General features: G+C 37.7%; 1 long non-coding RNA gene across 2 annotated transcripts; it reads right to left on the bottom strand.

Annotated features, from left to right (window-relative positions):
• Positions 1-3,398: 3,398 nt before the first annotated feature.
• Positions 3,399-5,914, bottom strand: LOC308098855. 2 transcript variants are annotated; one of them, XR_013934320.1, is made up of 3 exons: positions 5,770-5,914; positions 4,199-4,300; positions 3,399-4,060 (listed from the first exon to the last, which is right to left on the bottom strand). It is a non-coding gene; the product is annotated as an uncharacterized lncRNA (long non-coding RNA). The 2 variants fall into 2 exon arrangements; XR_013934321.1 differs by lacking the exon at positions 5,770-5,914 and adding an exon at positions 5,029-5,050.
• Positions 5,915-6,505: the final 591 nt, after the last annotated feature.

Genomic DNA, 6,505 nt, shown 5'->3' with positions numbered 1-6,505 from the left:
AGTAGACTTAGGCAAAATTAAGTCATGTTTATCTGCCTTTATTTCAAATTTTACTCTCCTAACACTGAGTAACCCTGCCTTATTGCCTATGTCCTCAGCCTATCATAATGCTTGTTACATTCCAAAATAATTTCAAAAAGTCAAAAAAAAAAGTTGAACAACAAGCATTCTGATTCTGTCTGAGGACTATAGGCAACGATAAGGCACAATGAAGCAGCAGTGTTAGGTGAGTAGTTAGGCAGAAATGTCAATTTGACCAAAACATTTCTTGTAATACTTATTTTGTTTTCACATGTTGATATGAAGGCGTGTTGACTTTGTGTCTTTTTGCTATTCTGGAGCTGGTGCGTTGGCATGATTTGGTGTGTTTTTTCTCCTGTCTTATCATTCTACTGTGCTGATGATGCAGGAATCATATCGTGAATCAATCAGCTGCATTGACTAACGACACAGCAGTCATTTTCTCAGTGTTCTGCTTTCATGATGACCGCAGCAGGGACATGTATACACATTTTGTCATCAAGATGGGAGATAAGAAAGTTGGTGGTTTCTGTAGACATAAACTCTCAGTGTTTTTCTGAGGTGTGAGATGTAGCTTCTGAAATGTGAACTATAATCATGACACCACACATCCAGACACATAGTGGTTCTCAAAATACTTTTGTTCATGCAGGGAACCCCAGAAGCAAAGATTTGAGTTAAAAAAGGTTCGCTTTAAATATATATTCAAGATTTACACACATTTTCACTATTTAAAAAAAAATAGCAGAAGGTCATGGCAGGCCCGAAGTGAAGTGCTCTGAGCTTGATTGATCTGCTATTTTTGAATAGCCAAAGCATTAAAAAGTGATACAATCTGAAATGGGTTAATTCTGAAATGGGTTAATCTCACCTAAATACCCAGAGGTAAAAAAAAAAAAAAAACTCTTCCTGCACCCATCTCTATTGTCATCATATCTACAGCAGACATCTAACTTTCCAAATGATGTTAAACTTGCTGACATGATTTAATTTGGGCCTTACTTAAAGAGAACTGCTGGGTCACAATGCTAGGATTAAGGTTTTTAATATAGTACACATGACACATCCCTACTGGGCATGTCATAGTCATAATAGGAAAACATTCTGTGAAAATAGGTGAACATTTGGTGATAATACAAGTCTATAAAATACTGAAATACTAACTATCTTTGATATAAACATCCTACAAACATGTATCTTTCATTTACAACATGAAATATCGGGGTGCAAATTACATTTTCATTCTTACTCCACAAGACAGGCAAATCATCAATACATGTCCTCAGTTTTGACACCACCAGAGGGCAGTATTCTATTAAATACAGAGGTGTTTCATTGTGGAATGTCTTGTAGCTAGCTCACCCTCATTCAATTTAAAAACAACTATGGATACATTGCATGCAGATTTGGGGTAATTAGATGTTAGGCATCTGCATTATTATTATTATTATTATATTGCCTTGTTTGTGTTCCTTTTTTGTCTGTTTGCTTTCTATGTATCTTGTATTTTCTTTTGTTATGAATAAACACATGCACACATTGTCTAACTCTTATAGAAAATCACCTTAAAACCTCACTATGTAACCTTTTATTTGTATAAAATGTAATTTTGTCCAATCTGTATTGTAGAGTATGTTAATACAATATAACGTATACAATCTGTATGGTAGAGTATGTTAATACAATATAACTTATACAATTGGGGTGGTTGTATTTTGTCTCCCTGCATGCTCTTCTATTGAGACATTTAGACCGTGTCAAAGTCATGTCTCACCTAGACCCAGAATCTGTCACGAATGTTGACCTGATGATCAAGATTCAATTCATCCCCTGAGCAAGCAGACCGGCTCTATTAGCTCAATGGTAAAAATGTCAGCACTTAAGCAGGAAACCAGGTTCAAATCCGGGGTATCAGAGGAAAGGTACATAGTTCTGATTTAACATCTCACAGCATTACCTTGGTGCCTGACCTAGAGGACAGTTTATCAAACCTTTTTAATTTCAAGGACCCCCAGTGTGACATGCATTAGATCAGTGGTTCTCAACCAACCTGTGGGTCGGAGCCCCCAGGGTTAGGGATGATTAGCTTAATGGGCAACATTGTTTTCTCAATCAACAGTAAACAAACCAACATACGGTATGAGTGTATGCAGGGTATATGCACATTTCTAAATTGACAATTTAATATTTAATATTTTTTAATACTGCAAAATGAAAATGAAAAGAATAAGACTACTGCATCAAAAGTAATCAACAAACTATACCATAAAAGAATGTCAAACACTGGCCAAATTGTGAAATATTACATGAGAAAGAAGCAAATTAGCAAAACTTTTGAAAATAGCAGATCTACACTTGTAGATCTGCTATTTTCACAATATTTATCTGTGGAACCGAGACAAACTAAATGTAATGCTTACAATTCCAAGTGCTTGTCAGGGTGCGTCCCAAGTTCAAATATGTTTTTTTGGGGGGGCTCGCGGCCTGAAAAGGTTGAGAACCACTGCATTAGATCATGGGTCCCCATAACTCAGAGAATGTACGAATAGCATTTGTACACTCTCTGAGTTACAGACATAAGCGACTTTTTGGTTACCAACTATCATCATCATTTAGCTGGGGACCCCCTGGATCCCCCTCCTCAAGGACCCCTGGGGGACGTCCCTGGACCCACATTGAGAACCACCTACCTATAGGGGACATGACACATGCAGTATTCACATTATATTCACTTCATATTCTACAACTCACACTGTCTCCTACTTAAATGAATCATCTTAAAAACATCAAACTATGCACTGTTTCCCAAACAGTGGGTCGGGATCCATCTTTGAGCCGCAGACTAATTTGTATGGTTTCACAAGTAAATATCTCCTTTTTTTCTTCTGTTTCCTACATATAAAATAATGTATTATTTCAAAAGATTAAAAAAAAGTTTTAAAAAAAAAATAATCACAACTTTTCATCAATTAAAAACAACTACAAAGTTTTTCCAAAGTATTTCATAAATAAAATGAAACATATCTAATAAATTCCTTAAGTAGTTAAAATAGCAGATCTACAAGCACACAACGTGGCGCAAAGCGACGCGTTGTGAGCTTGTAGATCTGCTATCTTCACTAGTTGGGTCCCGGGCAAACATCTAATTTCTCTTTTGGGTCTTGAGCTAAAAGTTTGGGAACCACTGTGCTATTGTATTCAATTCCAATATTCAGCAAGCGTGCATGTTCTGTTTCTAACAATTTGATTACATTATCTTATCTATAGCTACAGTATAGGTGTTACGGCTGAGGCTGACTCTCACAAACCACAACATACTGTAATAAAGAACACAAGATCAGATTAAAGGTGCATTTAAAAAAAATATATTTAAAAAAAGTTTTATTAGCATTTGTTTTCATCTAACATCAGCATGTTGAGGCTATAAAGCACTTACAGTAGGCCTACTGTATAAAGTTTACAATCTGAGGCAAACACCGATTATGTTTGGATAATTAACTCTCTAACATCGTGTCATTACATCCCCAAAGCATATCTCAACACATTGGTAACTTGTGGTCCCCAGTATGTCCATAGGTATTTCAAGACCCAACCGATGGCCATGGGTAAGCCTACCACACAGACAAGGAGAAAGAGTGCCAATATCTTGCCAAGCCAGTACTGGAAGCCTCCACCTCCGGCTCCACCCCCGGCTCCACCATCAGGTCCATCACCAGAAAATATTTCATCTGCAACTGCCTTGAAGACTTCCCATGAAGGCTCCTTCATGACCTCTTTTGTCATTGCCAAGATCTCTGGTGCATGAGCCAATTCATCTCCAAGCCTTTGCAGGAGCTGGCCTAGCTTCTTATATTTCTCAGGAAGCTCTGTCACACCCTGTTCCTGGGTCACAACTGCATTGCTTTGCCCATGCCGACTGGCCCGCACAGCGGCGAAATCCGTTAGTATCACCTGAAGATCTTGCTGATCTTCATTAATGACTTCGTCTGCTGATGATCCCGTCAAGTAACTGCTTGTTTGGAATGCTATTTCCTGAAATCTTGTGACAGAATATACATATCTTTTAAAGATTTTATAAAACAGATTTAAAGTAATTATTAAATAATTAATAATTAAATAATATCATAATGTTACAAAAATTACAATATTTAACAAATCAAATGAAGCCCTCACATACCTGATTAGTTCATAGGAATCAAAGGGAGGCTGCAGGTGTGTCTTCAAGGCAGAGGAGAGGAGCGTGCCGTTGTGAAGATCTGTGACCACAACGTGATCCCACCTAATGGGAGACTTCTGTTAACAACTTCTGAAAACAAACAACAGACTGCTGATGTATTCCTTTAAGTTGTACAATGTAAGTGCAGGGCTACATCCTTTCCTGAAAAAAATGATTAAATGAGAAGGGACAGAGATGATTTGGGGGTCTTACAATGAGAACATTTTTGATAATTCAATAGTAACATTTTTCTTTGTTTACTTACTGGAAAATGTATAGGCCTACTGTACATTTGAAAACCAGTAGCCTACTTTTGCTGCCAATAAAATGTTTTAACTTTTATTGCAGCCCATCTTATCAATCTCATATTTACTAGGTTTAGTGTAACAGCAGGTTACTAGGAGACACAAAGACACTTTACTAGCAGTTGACTATACTGTTAGGAAGTTAGGAAGATATCCAAGGGATTAAGTAGACAGGATTTTCACAGCCATTAAAATCACTGCTCTGCAGTTGCATCTCTCTCTTATAGAAGCATGGACCTGAATTTAAGAAAAATACATGAATCTTCTTTTGCAAATGAAAAGGAGCCACCTGTCACAGAAAGATATAGTAGTGATCAGGTAGACAGGACAGTTGTATCGATCTGCTGTCACTACCTCTGGAGGTTAGCTATTATATTGGCTTGTGCATACTTGCACACACACGTGTGCACACACACACACGCACGTATAGTGGTTTTCAAGATAGTCAAAGCGTCTCTGCCCTCAATGCACTCAATACCTTCATACCTGACTGACCTCACCAAAGTGAGTGACACCCACAGCCACAATACTAGAGGGAGCGACAACAACGACCTGGTACCACCCACCTATAGAACAAACATGGGAAAATTCTCTTTCTACTGCACTGGCACCAAAATGTGGAATGCCCTGACACCAAAAAACATGTGGATCACATGGCTTCCTTTGAAACAGGCCTGAAAATCCATCTTTCAGGAGACCGAAAGTGGAGGTAAACTCACTTTTCCCATAGAAAGGCGATGGCATTCACTGCTGACAGTTTTTCTTCTTCTTTTTTCCATTTTTCTACTTTGTACATATAGTGTTTTATATTTGTTGATGACATTGTATTTTGGTGTTTATGGTATGTTGATGAATTGAATACATAGGACCACAATGGAAACAAGTCCCCAGGACTTTTTTGTGTTATCCTTTCAGCTCAAATGTCTGACTGTACCTCGATAGTCCTGTTTACATTTCTGTCTAATAACGTATTCACTCAATCAATTAATCAATCAATCAATCAAAAACATTGCATGTGTAACCGGTGTAGCTTTTATCTCTGCGTTGTGTTGAATGGATAGGACCCCTACTCTCTTTGGAGACAATCTCCATTTATTCTGACAGAACGACACAAAACACACATCTCCAAGATAGTGTGGCTTTATTGCATGGACTCCTTTCTCGTTCCAATATGGAAATACACAAGCAAGGACAGTAACAATAAATACATGATAAAACGCAACATACCTGACAGAACGACACAAAACTCACGTCTCCAAGTTAGTGTGGCTTTAGTGCATGGACTCCTTTCTAAAAAAGTCAAACAAACACTGTATAAGTAATTTGCAACTCCAATTCTTATTTTGTTATACAGAGAAGATAACAAAAGACACCCACCTCGCTCCAATACGGAAATACACAAGGAAAAACTTTCACTTTCAGTTGTGTTGGGGGGTAATTTCTGAGAAATGGCCTTATCTGCTGTAAAGCAGGCACGCACGCACACGCACACGCACACGCACACGCACACACACACACACACACACACACACACACACACACACACACACACACACACACACACACACACACACACACACAATGCAATGTCCATGCAGGACAGTTTCTACATCTTACACTGTTCGTCACTACAGGAATTTACTGACCAAGTCCCTGACACATGGTTCCTATACATTTTCCGTTTCAAAATTCCATACTTTTACATTTTACAGACAGACTCAAATTTTCATAATTCTCTGTTGATTCTTCAGACCGTATTTGACGTACAAGTATAAATAGCTACATGTAGATGCTTATTATGTAAATAAATGGTTTAAAAATCCAACTGTACTGTATGTTACATTCTGATATGTACTGTATAGCCTACTATTATGTATCAAATAATTGCAAGAAAAGGAAACCCAGGCAATACTAAAACAGAGCAAAGTTATTGAGATTTTGTCATGTACATTTTAACTAACTG

This window comes from Gymnoscopelus braueri (genome assembly GCF_963280865.1).
Source record: "Gymnoscopelus braueri genome assembly, chromosome: 13".
NCBI classification, from domain to species: Eukaryota; Metazoa; Chordata; class Actinopteri; order Myctophiformes; family Myctophidae; genus Gymnoscopelus; species Gymnoscopelus braueri.
This window is presented reverse-complemented; position numbering and strand designations above follow the sequence as displayed.